Source organism: Bombina bombina, chromosome 6 (genome assembly GCF_027579735.1).
Source record: "Bombina bombina isolate aBomBom1 chromosome 6, aBomBom1.pri, whole genome shotgun sequence".
NCBI classification, from domain to species: domain Eukaryota; kingdom Metazoa; phylum Chordata; class Amphibia; order Anura; family Bombinatoridae; genus Bombina; species Bombina bombina.
The window spans coordinates 20,976,483-20,992,997 of record NC_069504.1 but is presented as its reverse complement, the minus strand read 5'-3'; positions in this window follow the sequence as shown (position 1 = coordinate 20,992,997).

The following is a 16,515-nucleotide window of genomic DNA, read 5'->3' as shown; positions in this document are numbered from 1 at the left end:
TTTGATTATGCATATTCCAATCAAAAGTGGTGGAAAAATTCACTAGTGTGTGGGTTATTTAGGAGTTTGCATCAAAACTTGTGCAAAGTGGAGAGTGGGACTTGTATTACATGGCTTAAATATGGTGCACATAGATTTTTCACAAAAAAGAAAAAGGAATTTAGCTATATTATGTTGTGTATTTATTTCATTTTTATCTCTATATCTATTAGTGCAACAAGTTTGGGGCAAAACATTTCAACAAATTTGTAGAAATAATATTGTCCCCTTGCTTTGTAATGAGAAACTAATTTGTAACATAATCCATAAGTAGTAATGTATTTTTCATTTTTATCCCTGTATCTACTAGTGCACCAAATGTGTAGCCATAATATTGTTTGATTTAGAAAGGGTATACAATTGCAGGAAAATACTAAAAAGTTCCTGCACCTGGATCTGGTCCATTGGGAGAACCATAGCGGGGTTAGCTGACGTAGCTGACGCCTCACGTAAATCTGTCACACATTGGTGTGCTTGGTCAGTATGTGAGTACCCATTTGGTATTAGTTAAATTACATATAGTTATACTCTGATTGATCTGCACATGTAGTGCTTTTTGTCTATGCTTCATATATTTACTGCAGCACACCGGAACCTCCAGCTGTGGGTGAGCTGTTACACCCTATAATTCTACAGCCTGCATCTACTAGCACATCAGGGTGCTTTATTAACATGCGAGTATCCATTTGGCTCATATTATTATATTGAGTTTATACATATGTTGGATGATTCCGCACATGAGGCGCCCCTCTGCTCTTTTTTATAATCTGCAGTTTACCCGGATCAGTCGGTGAGGAGGAGGCAGCCAGCGTTTGATAATCCTATATAAGGAGGATTCTCCTAAACCAAAGAAGTGCATACTATTTACTTTGGGACTTTTTTGATTTCTTGAAATTTGTATGTATGCCTACCATAGTTGTTTGTATATTGTATATGGCACACTCTTAACTGCTAAACATCTTTATCCTGTTATATGCACCCCCTTAGATTTTATTATATGAACACAATTTTTTCATTCATAATTCAAATATGCAATTTTAAGCAACTTTCTAATTTGCTCCTATTACCAATTTTTCTTTGTTCCCTTGGTATCTTTATTTGAAAAAGCAGGAATGTAAGATTACGAACCTGACCATTTTTGGTTCAGCACCCTTGATAGAGCTTGCTGAATGGTGGCTGCATTTAGCCACCAATCAGCAAGCGCTATCCAGGTGCTGAACCAAAGATGGGCCATAACCTTCTAAACATACAGTATAATGTTAGCAGTACTGAAAGCCCTGGGATTTGAAGGGGGATTCCTAAAAGCTGTAGAGGGTATATACTCGACTCCCACTGCACATGTCAGAGCCATAGGACACCAATCAGAAAAAATGTATATTCTCAATGGAACGAGACAGGGATGTCCGCTTTCACCTTTAATCTTTGCTCTGTGTATTGAGCCTTTGGCAGCTTATATACGTAACTGTCCAGACATAAAGGGATTAGAGATAGGGAAGGTGCACCATAAAATCACTCTGTTTGCGGACGATGTCCTGCTCACCATCTCAAGCCCACTGAAATCATTACCCTTTGTATATCAAACAATACAACTATTCTCTCAGATTTCTGGATATAAAATTAATGCTGAAAAATGTGAGGCGCTTCCTCTGTCTATTCCAAAACATACCATTAAACTAATCGAAGCAAATTTTGATTTTAAATGGGTACCAGAAGGTCTAAAATATTTGAGAATCAAATTAACAACTCATTCATCCAAATAATATACGGCAAATTATTTACCCCTGTTTAAGACAATTAGATCAGATTTGGGGAAATAGAGGAAAATGGGGTTTTCTTGGTATGGGAGACTGTCGGCTGTTAAAATGACAATTCTGCACAGAATTCTATATCTATTTAGAGTGCTCCCAATTAAAATTAACCCGACAGATTCAGATAGTCTTCAGAGAGATATCCATAAGTTTTTAAGAGACAATAAGCATCAGAGAATACCACACCACATATTGACTAGACATAGACAAGCAGGAGGAGTAGGTGCCCCTAATCTACAAGACTATTATATGGCGGCAAGACTAGCCCAAAATTCCATTCTGGGCAGGAGACAAAATGATGTTCTCTGGGCAGTTTTAGAGGCGGAAATGGCAGGGCAGGAGACTCCGGACAGTATTCCTTGGAATGCCGAACTCTATAAAGATCAGGATACATATCAAAACAAGGTTACACTACTTACTAAACAGCAGTGGGCTTCATCACATCAGTCAAGGAAATTGTTCCCTGAACATTCATTAGTAATACCTCTTAAATATATAATAAACAAGGAATTTAAACATCACATCAAGAAATGGGAAAACAAAGGGTTATATAGAGTGGCAGATATGTTACTTCAAGGAAAGCTATTAACATTCACACAACTCCAGCAAAAATTAGAACCTCTACCATTGCATTGGTTCCTGTATCTCTAGATAACCTCAACAGTACGCACATACCTAGCTAGAAACAAAGAACACACACGACAGACCACATTAGAACATTTATGTATAGCCTCTACTAGGCCAAAAAAAGCAATTTCCAGACTATATGTCTCAATTCAAGAAGCTAAAACCTACTCTAAGACCTCACTGATGTTAAAATGGGAAGCGGACATAGATAGGGAGTTTGAGATAAGGCAGTGGAACGACACATTATATCAGGCTAGTAAAGGCCTTATTAGTGCAGACTTAAGGGAGAACATCTTGAAAACATCCTTCAGATGGTATCTAACTCCAACAAAGACAGCCCATATGGGGACAGGAAGCTCCAATTATTGTTATAGAGGCTGTAGAGTAGTAGGGTCATATATCCACATGTGGTGGGATTGCCCTAAGGTTAGGGGGATCTGGGAGAAGCTGTCTTCCCTATTGAGCACAGTTTTAAATGAGCAGATTGCCCTTACTCCAACACAAGCATTACTGCATGGGAGGGTCCCACACTTGAACAAATATATTAATACCTTTATTAGAATACTATGCACTACAACTAGAATAGCCATAGCCAAATATTGGAAGACGGAAATACCGTCCTGGACGGAGGTATTAGCTAGAATTCAGATGGTATATTTGATGTATGAGTCGACTTCGTTTATACAAGAGACAGAGCAGACGTTTCAGAAGGTTTGGTTTTACTGGATAACAGAGAGTGGCAATAGTCGGAAGTAAATTATTACCTAACCAAAGGTTGGGGAATTGATGGAGATATAAGTTATCTCAGGGAGAAAAGAAAAGAGAAGGGAGATAGGGACATGACCCAATCTGCTGATGTATAAGAAAGAAAGAAAGAGAAAAGAGATATACAGCTAGATATAGAAGTACTGATTACCTATATAGAAGGTGAAATGTACAGTGACAACTTGAAATTCCATGCTACTATTATGTATGTTCTTTTTTTTGTTTTCTTTTGTTTTGTTGTTTTTGTTTTTTTCCCATTCTCTGTTGGTTTTATTGTTAGTATGTTATAGGGTTCCAAACCCCCATGTTAAGACTTTCCCTACTCTGGACAATATACTCAAAGAGTTTTAAGAAGATTATTAGAGGGAAATTGCAATGAAAATAAATCACTCCTCCACACTCTACGAACAAGACTATGTCACCATCATTGGTTAAAGTCTTTGAAAGAAAAAAGTAAGGTTGATCTTAGGACAGAAATCAAGAAAACACGTATGCAGACTATTAAGAGACCTAACGAGAGATAGACCGCTCTCCGTATGGGAACTATCCTGGCTAAGGGACTTTTTCTATGAAACATAAAATCTGTATTTAATGTTGTGATATATTCTAAAGATAACCTGTATGTAAACCTTATGATTTTGGTGATGGAGGAGGGAGATTAATAAAAAATTATTTCACCTAAACATACAGTATATTTTATAGTTATGTGGCAGCATGAGCGTAACTATATATTGCTGTCACAGGGGATTTTTCTTTAATCCTTTATCGGTTGCTTTACAAAAGCACACAGGTCCCTCTTGTCCCAGTGCTGGTCCCATTACTCTGGCAAACTGTACCACTCACATGTGTACTGCCCTCATCACTGCTCTGACAAATGGCTGGTGTTGATGACGTTACTGGGTTTCCTCTGTGGGCAGAGCATGTCCGTTCCCTGCTCTGGCTGTGAAAAAGACACTGTGGTCATGTGAACGCAGGTATAGGGACATAGGCGATGAGTTCCAGTTTGCGCATTCGTGGGTTGGTGCGATCTACAAGGAGCTGACGTAGATCATAGAATCCAGATTGCCCACCGTTATTGGCTAATGCAAATTAGCCTCATGTTTGATTTGGAAATGTGCCAAGTTTTGCTTCAAGATTGTGGCAAAACAATTAGAAATAAATAAAATGCAAGGTATTTGAGCGCTTTCTTATGACAAAGCCATCTATACAATGATTGATAATAATTTTTACCTTTCTTATCCCTTTAACCAATCAAGATTGCAGATGGGCAAGTTTACTGTAAAACTGAGTCAATTTACACTTCTGATTTGCATTGGAGCAAGAGATTGTATGGTGGTTGCTGGTGATGGAACATGTAGTGTGATGAATCTGTTATGGGGAGACCTGGGGATATATAGATTGTTGGACGGTATTTGTGATGGGAGGGAATTGTGTAGAGGGAAGAGTACTGGTGAGGACAGTCATGCAGATGGGACTATCAATGGGTTGGAACATTTAGTTGTGTTAGCTATTGGGGAGGGGTCTCTAGGTGGGGTACATTAGATATTAGTACTGGTGAGGAGAGTCATGCAGATGGGACTATCAATGGGTTGGAACATTTAGTGGTGTTAGCTATTGGGGTGGGGTCTCTAGGTGGGGAACATTGGATATTAGTACTGGGAGCTAATGTAGAGGGGACTATCAATGGGTTGGAACATATAGTGGTGTTAGCTATTGGGGAGGGGTCTCTAGGTGGGGTACATTAAATATTAGTACTGGTGAGGAGAGTCATGCAGATGGGACTATCAATGGGTTGGAACATATAGTGGTGTTAGCTATTGGGGAGGGGTCTCTAGGTGGGGTACATTAGATATTAGTACTGGGAGCTAATGCAGAGGGGACTATCGATGGGTTGTGAACATATAGTGGTGTTAGCTATTGGGGAGGGGTCTCTAGGTGGGGTACATTAGATATTAGTACTGGGAGCTAATGCAGAGGGGACTATCGATGGGTTGTGAACATATAGTGGTGTTAGCTATTGGGGAGGGGTCTCTAGGTGGGGTACATTAGATATTAGTACTGGGAGCTAATGTAGAGGGGACTATCGATGGGTTGTGAACATATAGTGGTGTTAGCTATTGGGGAGGGGTCTCTAGGTGGGGTACATTGGATATTAGTACTGGGAGCTAATGTAGAGGGGACTATCGATGGGTTGTGAACATATAGTGGTGTTAGCTATTGGGGAGGGGTCTCTAGGTGGGGTACATTGGATATTAGTACTGGGAGCTAATGTAGAGGGGAATATTGATGGGTTGTGAACATATAGTGGTGTTAGCTATTGGGGAGGGGTCGCTAGGTGGGGTACATTGGATATTAGTACTGGGAGCTAATGTAGAGGGGAATATTGATGGGTTGTGAACATATAGTGGTGTTAGCTATTGGGGAGGGGTCGCTAGGTGAGGTACATTGGATATTAGTACTGGGAGCTAATGTAGAGGGGACTATCGATGGGTTGTGAACATATAGTGGTGTAAGCTATTGGGGAGGGGTCGCTAGGTGGGGTACATTGGATATTAGTACTGGGAGCTAATGTAGAGGGGACTATTGATGGGTTGTGAACATATAGTGGTGTTAGCTATTGGGGAGGGGTCGCTAGGTGGGGTACATGGGATGTCAGGCTAGACTGTCGTTTTGTGATACAGGATCACAGTAGAGTAAATTGCAGTTCAGGGCCTGGTCATTCGCAGTTGAATTGTCTGGTTCAAAAGGCCACCAAGTATCAGTTAGGGTTAAATGTGGCTGTAGGATGTCACTGTATTGTACTGCTGGTTTAATGCAATAAAGAGTATTTTAAGACAACTATAGCTATTGGGGAGGGGTCTCTAGGTGGGGTACATTAGATATTAGTACTGGGAGCTAATGCAGAGGGGACTATCGATGGGTTGTGAACATATAGTGGTGTAAGCTATTGGGGAGGGGTCGCTAGGTGGGGTACATTGGATATTAGTACTGGGAGCTAATGTAGAGGGGACTATTGATGGGTTGTGAACATATAGTGGTGTTAGCTATTGGGGAGGGGTCGCTAGGTGGGGTACATGGGATGTCAGGCTAGACTGTCGTTTTGTGATACAGGATCACAGTAGAGTAAATTGCAGTTCAGGGCCTGGTCATTCGCAGTTGAATTGTCTGGTTCAAAAGGCCACCAAGTATCAGTTAGGGTTAAATGTGGCTGTAGGATGTCACTGTATTGTACTGCTGGTTTAATGCAATAAAGAGTATTTTAAGACAACTACAGCTACAAGTTGATTTTTTTATTTTAAAGAAGGTTTTGTGAGCGAGCTACTGACTGAGGCACATACCAGTAACAGTTGCAACATCCGTCACTATAATGCGGGCTCTGCGCTAGTGCTTGAGCCAATCACCTGAACATCTAAAGCATAATGACTACAATACAGATAGAAGCCAGTTCTAGCTATCTGTGGCTAATTATAGCAAGTCACATGGGATTTAACTCTTGCTTAGTTAGTTTAAAAAAGAGATTTTCCTATAGAATGATATGAGATATTATGGTGACCTACCCTTCCCTTGTCAGTACTCTCTGCACATTTCTGCCAAGTAATCACTGACCACAGTTGTCTTGCAGATAGTTTTTACATTTTGAGTCATTTTTGTAGTAATGAAAACAGCGATGTGCTGCAGCGTTAATAAGGCTCATTTATACACAAATGTAACCAGGACAAACTAATTATTGCACAGTTTTGGATCAGATTTCATGTTGGCACTGAGCGAGCACATTTTTGGCAGCTACTGATCGGTGTCCTTACTTCCCTCTAAACCTGAAGTCTACAAATAGAGATTAGTGCTAGACTCCAGGAGAGGAGGAGGGAACAACAGCTTTGGTGTAACTGTGGCCCAGGTCCGGTGCCACAACTCCCCATTAATCAGGAGAGACAGAAGAAGAGCCATGTTATCTATCTAATAAATGAAACAATAAACCAACAGGACAATGCGACTGCTCTTGTTACACATCTCTTCCTTTTTGTCCTGTCCTTTTTATTTTCTCCTGTACTCATCTTTCTATGTGTAAATCCATTTTTATTGTGCCGTGTTCTCATCCGGCTGTCACACCAGACTGAGCACGACGTGAGCAGGAACTGAGCAAGGTTTAGTCTGGTATCTCATTTTTCAGAATAAATATATATTATTGGCTCTGCCTCTACACTTAGAGGAAATACAGGATAAATGTTACATTTTATAGTCAATAACTGAAAAGTCATTTCAGAGTTTTGTACTGAAATACTCCAAAGTCTGCAGAGTGAAGAATGGTTTTCTGCATAAAAGGGAAAAAATACAAACTTTATAATCAGTAATCAATAAATAACAACTTGCAGCAACATTACAACTTATATATTGCAGAATTCCACACAATTAATATCTGTCCCATCTGTGCGCTGCGGTTCACTCTCCAGCCTCTATTATAATAAAGAAAACAGAATCTATTTTGTAGCTGTTCCCCTTTGTGCAAACTCCGGTACTCTTAATTATTTTATCTGATTTGCTTTATTCACTTGATATCCTTTGTTGATATATTTATATTTAATAATAAAAAGTGCATTATTTTCTATGTGAAGAACATAGGAATGTAAAATATGCATTTTGTGCATGGGTTCTCCCATTACGTTTTTTGTTTTTGATGAGATTTCTTTGAGATTACAGAACAAAATCTTGTCTAAATAAACAAAGGGTGATATACCTTTAGGAAATGTTTTCATCTCTGAGGGCGAAAAGGTAAATAGTATAAAAGAGGAGGAAACTCATGAAACAGTAGCCCATAAGTAGCCCAAGTAACTTCCATTGTGGGGTGAAACGCGGGTCGGCATCTGATTGGATTATTCGCCCACAACATCGCTATCAGTTTTCCTGCAGACTTACATGCTGGAGAAAGCGGTTTATCTGCTTTTCATTCTCGAACTTTTAGTGATATACATCTCCAAGAAATATTTAATTCTCTAACTTGCAAGTTTCATTATAAGGAAGACACAGTTGGGCCTATTTATCAAGCTCCAAACGGAGCTTGACGGCCTGTGTTTCTGGCGAGTCTTCAGACTCGCCAGAAACAAAAGTTATGGAGCAGCGGTCACAAAGACCGCTGCTCCATAACCCTCTCCGCCTGCTCTGAGCAGACGGACAGGAATCGCCGGAATTCAACCCGATCGAGTACGATCGGGTTGATTGACACCCCCTGCACCGAGTCTGCAGGGGGCGGCGTTACACCAACAGCTCTTGTGAACTACTGGTGCAATGCTGAATACGGACAGCGTATTGCTCTCCACATTCAGCGATGTCTTGCGGACCTGATTCGCACTGTCGGATCAGGTCCGCAAGACGTTTGATAAATAGGCCCCAGTGAATTCAGTGAATTGAATTAGAATCACTTGGATTAAAAATGATTGCCTAGATTACAAGTTGAGCATAAAAATATTAGCGCTATTGAACGATAACACCGCTCCAGTTTAATCAACAGCGCTCCTCTTCTTGCACTCGAATTACAAGTTGAAAGTAAAATGGTTGTGCTCCAGCTAAAGCCTCAGGATCGCTAACATTTGGAGGTTGGATACAGCAGCCACACTAATTCCATTTCCCGATAGACTTCAATGAGCTGCGCTACGAAACTGTGTTCTTGCTTTCACTCGAGTGCTAACCTAAAGTTGCACTAAGCAAAGTGCATTAAGCCAATCTGATGATGCAGTAACAAATCGTTGAAATAACATTGTTCTTCACTCAGAAGAATTCCAAGTCAGGCACACCTCATTCTATTTAGGGCTATTTATCACGCATGCTCGTGCGTAACTCCAGTAGATGGATGATTTTTGTGCGTGTCGAGTAGTGCATGTATTACAAGTTGAAAGTAAAAGGTTTTTGCACAAACTCTAATTCAACGAGCAAAAAAAAATGAACTTCAAGTATTACAACCATGTTAAAATTTTCTCCAATAGACTTCAATTGACAGCGAAAAGGGGAAAAAATAAACTAACACCTTTGCTCATGTGCAAACCCGACTGCATTTTCTTAAATGTACTAACCCGACATTAAATAATAGGCGACATTAGGCGGATCAGACTGATATACTACAGGAAAGTTCTACTATGTGAAAAGCATTACTGGGCTATAAAGACGCTGCACCCAGGTGGTAAATCGCCAGAGAAAAGGCTAACAATGGTATTGAGCTGGTTGTTTGTTCCTGTGAGTGCTCTTCTCTCTGTATTTATTTATATATATTGCACCCTGGCAAGTTGACCTAGTTGTGCGAGTGCTCTCCAACTGCTTTTATATATATATATATATATATATATATATATATATATATATATATATATATATACATATATATATATATATATATATGTGTGTAAAAATGTAACCAGCTTCCAAGATATAAGGAACCCTACAACTAAAATACTGACAGGGAACCTTAGTGCACGGAGTTCTAAAATACTGAATATATAAAAGGAAAAAAAGTTAAGTAGAGCTAATCCAGCACACCTCATATAAGGGCTAAATCCAAATGCACCATACACGCAAAAAGAGAGGAGAAAAAAACTCCCAAAAGTCCTGCAATAAGGTCTAAATTTAGTCACATTTAAGATATGTATACAGAAATTCCCATAGAAAACTATAGGAATGTGAAGAGTGATTGTTCAAATTAATAAAGAGTCCCAAACCAAATTTCTTCAGGGTACCCCACTCAGCTCGACAAATTATATCCACTGTTGGAACTTAAATATAGTCCGGACAAAGAACATGGCATATTAAAGGGCACAGTTCAACAAGTATGGCAGCAGAAAATCAGCTAATCCTCCCAGAGTGATATCTTCCCAGGGTGAATATCAAAGACAATGCAGAAGTGCTCACCGGACCTTATGTCTGATATCGATCTCCCTTCAATAGCCGGCTCAAGGTCCTCCGAGAGCTACCCCTTTAATATCCACTCACCGGATTGTTGTGGGCTGCATCAATCTGAACACAGTTTGGGAGCTGATCACTCATCAAGCTACCAATACTGATGATCGTGTCTGCCAACCTTAACGTATATCCGGGTATCCAGTGTATATAGTCGTGTCAGCCAAACTTCAGATATACACAACAGTATCATGGATACTCCTCACAATTCCTAGACAACACGTCACACTTAACAGCGGGGCGTGACCTCATAGCGATACGTTTGTTTCACCCTTCTTAGTATGTATGGGCTTTCTCAAGCATCATGTTTGATTGACAGGTGTAACTGTCTTTATATAGACAGCCTTAATGGTAATGGTGAAATTGACCAATCAAATTGCTCACATTAGACATTGGCATAAATTCAAGCTAAATATATTTATAATGGATTATTTCCCTCTTCTATACATACCACAATTAATTGAGAGAGGGGAAGTTCATTTAACATATATCACATCCCAAAATATCATCAATTTCTAGCTATATATTTTTTCACCCTTTACATACACTGAGATTATTCTCTAAACCCAGTGCTTACGTAACGCTAAAAATGTAGCGGTACCGCACTTTCTTTAGCGCTGCCGTTACAAGTTACAGAAAAACATTTTTGTGTTGTGCGATATGGTGCAATAAGCTCCATACCGCACAAAAGCCAAGTCCTGACTGGACGTGCTTGTGCACGTTTTCCCCCATAGTCATCAATAGAGAAAAAAAACACCAGCGGTTGCAGAATCGCAATCCCCATTGATGTCTATGGGGACAAGAAAGTTATGTATAAAACAAACACCGTAGCATAAACTCCTAGTCTAAATGCCCCTAATCCGCTGCTCCCCGACATCGCCCACACTAAATAAAGTGATTAACCCCTAAACCCCCAACCCCCCCACATCGCAACTACTAAAATAAACCTGTTAACCCCTAAACCGCAACAATAAACTTGAAAGGGCCTTTGTAGGACATTGCCCTAAGTTAAACAGCTATTTTACATAAAAAAAATTACAAAGTGCCCCCTAACAGTAAAACCTAAGCTACCCATTGCCCCTAAAGGGGCATTTATATGGGCATTGCCCTTAAAAGGGCAATCAGTTATTTAGTGCCCATTAAAAAAGAAAAAATCCCTAATCTAAAAAAAAAAACAACCAAAAAAATAACACTAACCCCGAAATAGGTACTCACGATTCCTGAAGTCTAGCGGTGAAGGTCTTCTTCCAGGCGGCTTCTTCTTCATCCAGCGTGGGGACATATTCTTTCTTCATCCAGAGCGAAGGCGGCGCAGAGTGAAGACGGCACAGAGTGAAGGTGGCCGCGGAGCGAAGGCAGCCGCGGAGCAGGAACGGCGGTAGTTATATTGTAACTGTGGGTGTTAGGTTTAGGGGTTAATAGTTTAATTTAGTGTGTTGCAGTGTGGGGGGGTCGGTAGTTTAGGGTTTAAAAGGTTTATTATATTATTTGCATTGCGGGGGGGGGGTTTAGGGGTTAATAGGAAGTTTATGGGTGTTAGTGTACTTTGTAAACATTTTTGTTATGAGTTTTGTGAAACATTTTTGTTTTGAGGAATGGATCGTGGCAGTATAAGCTATAACTATGGCGGAATAGCCAGTCCGCACAACCTGTAATACGGGTGACTTGAAAATTCCACACTCAAAAGCCATTTTTTGAGTGTGAAATGGAGAGTTGCGGTACAGGCTAAAATGCTAGCGATATAGCTGTACCACCACGATTTGTAATATGGGTGACCTGCCATTCCGCGTGCAAAGGCCAATTTTTCAGCGGTATAGTCGTACAGCAAAACTTGTAATTTAGGTGAATGAAAGCACATTTGATTTTTTTATATACTGTACTGTATAAAGTTTGCACAAATAATTAATGATACACTGTTTGAAATCAGATCATTTCTAACTATCAAAATCATCACTTCACAATCGCCTAGATTACGAGTTTGGTGTTAGCCTTAAAAAGCAGCATTGAGAGGTCCCAACGCTACTTTTTAATGCCCGCTGGTATTACAAGTCAGGCAGGAAAGGGTCTACTGCTCACTTTTCTTCCGCCACTCGAGGCTACCACAAATTCCCTTACGTCAATTGCGTATCCTATCTTTTTAATGAGACTTGCCTAACACTGGTATTACAAGTCTTGGAAGAAGTGAGTGCTAGACCCTCTCATGTCCAGACTCCTACCGCATTTAAAAGTCAGTAGTTAGGAGTTTTATAGGCTAACGCTGGAACATAAAACTCTTAACTAAAGTGCTAAAAAGTACACTAACACCCATAAACTACCTATTAACCCCTAAACCGACCCCCCCCCCCCACATCGCAAACACTATAATAAAAATTTTTAGCCCCTAATCTGCCGACCAGACATCGCCGCCACCTACTTTATACTTATGAACCCCTAATCTGCTGCCTCTAACATCGCCGACACCTACATTATATTTATTAACCCCTAATCTGCCGCCCCCAACGTCGCCGCAACCTAACTACACTTATTAACCCCTAATCTGCCGACCGGACATTGCGGCCACTTTAATAAATGTATTAACCCCTAAACCGCTGCACTCCCACCTCGCAAACACTAGTTAAATTTTATTAACCCCTAATCTGCCTGCCCTAACATCGCCGACACCTACTTACATTTATTAACCCCTATTCTGCCACCCCCAACGTCGCCGCTACTATATTAAAGGTATTATCCCCTAAACCTAAGTCTAAACCTAACCCTAACCCCCCCTAACTTAAATATAATTTAAATTAACCTAAATAAATTTAACAAAATTAAATAAATTATTTCTATTTAAAACTAAATACTTACCGATAAAATAAACCCTAAGCTAGCTACAATATAACTAATAGTTACATTGTAGCTAGCTTAGGATTTATATTTATTTCACAGGCAACTTTGTATTTATTTTAACTAGGTACAATAGTTATTAAATAGTTAATAACTATTTAATAATTACCTAGCTAAAATAAGTACAAAATTACCTGTAAAATAAATCCTCACCTAAGTTACAATTACATCTAACACTACACTATCATTAAATAAATTACCTAAACTACCTACAATTAATTATAATTAAATTCAATAAACTAAATTACGAAAAAAAAAACCCACTAAATTACGATAAAAAATAAACACTAAATTACAGAAAATAAAAAAAATTACTAGAATTTTAAACTAAATCTTATGGTTTATTTTATCGGTAAATATTTCGTTTTAAATAGGAATAATTTATTTAATTGTAGTTATTTTATTAAGATGTATTTAAATTATATTTAAATTAGGGGGGTTAGGGTTAGACTTAGGTTTAAGGGTTAATAACTTTTTTATAGTGGCGGCGACGTTGGCGGCGGCAGATTAGGGGTTAATTAATTTAATATAGTTGCTGTGATGTTGGGGGGCAGATTAGGGGTTAATAGGTGTCGGCGATGTTGGGGGCAGCAGATTAGGGGTTAATACATATAATGTAGGTGGCGGCGGTGTCCGGAGCGGCAGATTAGGGGTTAATAGTAAAATTCAGGTGGCGACGATGTCGGGCGGCAGATTAGGGGTTAATAAGTATAAGATTAGGGGTGTTTACACTCGGGGTTCATGTTAGGGTGTTAGGTGCAGACATATTTTTTCTTTCCCCATAGGAAACAATGGGGCTGCGTTAGAAGCTGGACGCTGCTTTTTTGCAAGTGTTAGGCTTTTTTCCAGCCAGCTCAGCCCCATTGTTTCCTATGGGGAAATCGTGCACGAGCACGTTTAGCCAGTTTACTGCTACCGTAAGCAACGCTGGTATTGAGGTGAGATGTGGAGCTAAATTCTGCTCTACGCTCACCTTTTTGCGGCTAGCGCCGGGTTTAAAAAAATCTGTAATACCAGCGTTGTCTTAAGGGAGCGGTGGAAAAAAAAGGAGAGTTAGAGCCGCAAGCCTTACTGACAAAAACTCGTAATCTAGCCATGGATATATACTGTATCAGTCATTCTGGTTTTAATTTCATAAGTCATATATTTAAAGGGATAGGAAAGTTAGCATTAAACTTGCATAATTCAGATAAAGCCGGTCATTTTAAAACACTTTTAAATTCACTTCTATTTTCAAATGTGCTTCATTCTCTTAGTATCCCTTGCTAAAAAATGAATACGCACATATCCTACACTAGTGGGAGCTGCTGCTGCTAATTGGTGCCTGCACACATTTGTCTCTTGTGATTGGCTAAATAGGTATTTTCAGCTTCCTGTCAGTAGTGCAATGCTGTTCCTTCAGCAATGGATAACAAAAGAATGAAGAAAATTTGATAATAGAATTAAATTGGAAAGTTGTTTAAAATTGTATGTTCTATCTGAATAATAAAAGAACATTTTGGGGTTTACTATCCCTTTAATATAGTTAGCCATTAAATATTATTGCCAAATAAATTATATTAACTCTTAACCACATCAACAATGGATAAATAATATGTCAACCATTCATAATTTTCCTCATAAATCCTCTTATGACACACTATTTAGAGGTAGGTAGATTATCATAGACTGTTGCACTAAATATAAAGCAATGTTATTCTAAAATAAATGGTGCAAAGTTTAATTCTTCATTCAAAGCAAGTAGCTGCAATGAATCCATATTGTAGATCCATTTGCACTGTGCTTTCAATAACAGTTTATCAATATCTCCTCCTCTAGACTCCAAATCAATCAATTCTAAACCCATCCAGCGTAAATCCTTATCACTACTGTTGTGACATTCCATGAAATGTCTGGCTACACCACTGCTTTTTATTCTTTTGTTTATAATCTCCCTCCTTTGTTCTTTAATTCTTTCTAGTCACAGAATCATTTAGAAAACTAACAGATTAGATCTCTGGTTAATTTTATAAATGTGGCCCAAATAACCCCAAAACAAAGTGTAGTGTATTTTATCAAAAAATAAAGATAGCAGCATCCTATTGCATCCGAAGCCATCATCAAAACACATTAACCCCATAAATGCCACATGTATCTTAGCATGATAGGCATATTTCTATAGTCACAGCAGAAATCTACAAATGACATGTTTTATGTTCATTTTAATATTTGATTGTATGTCACACTCGCACTGTCACATTTATCAATGACAGTACTGGGGTGTTTATAACAGGGCTTTAAAATACAATTGTGCGCTTCAACCGCACCACTGCTAATCCATCTGAAAGTGAAAGCTTATTGTATGTTGTCATGATGGGCAGACTAGGCACCATTTTTCTATTGCTATATGGTCACTTTTAAACTCTGGTATTACAGGTGTTGTAGGTATAGGTGTACCGCACACCTTTTTGGTCGTCACGCAACGTAAGTACTGCACTTTTTCAATGGGATTGGAACAGCCAATAGAATGCAAGCTCAATCCCATTGGCTGATTGGGTCAGCCAATAGGATTGAAGCTCAATCCTATTGGCTGATTGCATCAGCCAATAGGATTTTTTACCCTTTAATTCCTATTGGCTGATAGAATTCTAACAGCCAATCGGAATTCAAAGGACGTCATCTTGGATGACGTCCCTTAAAGGGAACCTTCAGTGTTCGGCTGGGACCGTATGAATAGGATGCTCCACGCCGGTTGTCTTGAAGATGGACCCGCTCCGCGCCGGAAGGATGAAGATAGAAGATGCCGTCAGGATGAACTTCTGCTCGTCTGGATGATGACTTCTTGCCACTTGGATGAAGACTTCTCCCAGCTTTGTTGAGGACTTCTTGCCGCTTAGATGAGGACTTCGCCGGCTGGATGAGGATGGATGTCCGGTCTTCCAAAACTGTAAGTGGATCTTCGGGGGTTAGTGTTAGGTTTTATTAAGGGTGTATTGGGTGGGTTTTATTTTTAGCTTAGGGTTTGGGCAATGTAAAAGATCTGAATGCCCTTTTAAGGTCAATGCCCATCCAATTGTCCTTTTCAAGGCAATGGGTAGCTTAGTTTTTTTTAGATATAATTTTATTTGGGGGGGGGTGGTTGTGTGGGTGGTGGGTTTTACTGTTGGGGGGTTGTTTGTATTTTATTTGCCAGGTAAAAGATCTGATATCTTTGGGGCAATGCCCTGCAAAAGGCCCTTTTAAGGGCTATTGGCAGTTTAGTTTGGGCTAGAGGTTTTATTATTTTGGGGGGCTTTTTTATTTTGATACGGCTATTAGATTAGGAGTAATTAGTTTAAATGTTTGATCATTTCTTTTTTATTTTGTGTATTTTTAGTTTGGTTTTTTTTTGTGACTTAGTTAATTGTATTTGATTAATGTAATTTATTTAATTTTAGTGTAATGTTAGGTTTTACTGTAAGACAGGTTAGGT